This window comes from Brassica oleracea, chromosome C1 (genome assembly GCF_000695525.1).
Source record: "Brassica oleracea var. oleracea cultivar TO1000 chromosome C1, BOL, whole genome shotgun sequence".
Classification (NCBI taxonomy): domain Eukaryota; kingdom Viridiplantae; phylum Streptophyta; class Magnoliopsida; order Brassicales; family Brassicaceae; genus Brassica; species Brassica oleracea.
Window position 1 is genome coordinate 19,383,554 of NC_027748.1, and position 862 is coordinate 19,384,415.

The window sequence follows — 862 nt, forward strand, 5'->3', positions numbered from 1 at the left end:
TCGACGTTTCGGAAGAGCTCGGTCGCTACGTAGCGACCGAGCGGAATGGGCGTTTGGTTGTTATGTAGTGACTGAGCTTTGGCTCGAACTTGGTCGCTACGTAGCGACCGAGCGGAGCACACGTTTGGTCGCTGCGTAACGATCCTTCTCAAACTCTTGTCCGATGATTCACGTTTCTTCCGCAAAGGTTTTTCGTAAAGAAGAATCTATTTCGAAAGTATATTTGTCGAAGAATTTTTCTACGTTTTTTGTTTTTCGGGAATTTGGTCGTTAACTTCGTCGTAACCGTTTTTGACCCCAACAGTTAGCCCCCAGCACATTGGGAACGAGGATTTCTAGCAAGGTCCCAATGCGTGGTATGGCGAGTTTGGACGAGATTGGTGTATTTGGGCGAAGTTCATGTCCACAAATCCGCAAGTAAATAGTAATTTCTCATGCCTATAAGAAGGGAGATAACTTCTTCACAACCTTCACAGTTACTCATTCTCATACTCATTCTCATAGAGAGGTTTTTCTTGAAAAGTTCTTTCTCTTTCTCTCCGTCATTTCCTCCTTGATCATAAAAAAAGAAAAACACGAGATGTCGAGTAAGAAGAGGAGTTCGAAGAAAGGGTCTTTGCCCGCGAATGTTTCTGAAGAGCTTCGAGTGCCGAAGATGGAATTCGTTCCTCATTCGGTAGACCCCGCCGAGAATGAGGCATGGTGGGTGGCGTGTTACGTTTCGATCACGCCTCCCCTAGAAAAATCGTTCCCTGTCATGAACCGTCGTCCGGTGGAGGCAGGCGCGCCGAGTAGGAGCACTAGCGGATTTCTCGAGGTCATGCGGTCGTTCTACCATATTTCGGACGCGGTGGAATTCAGG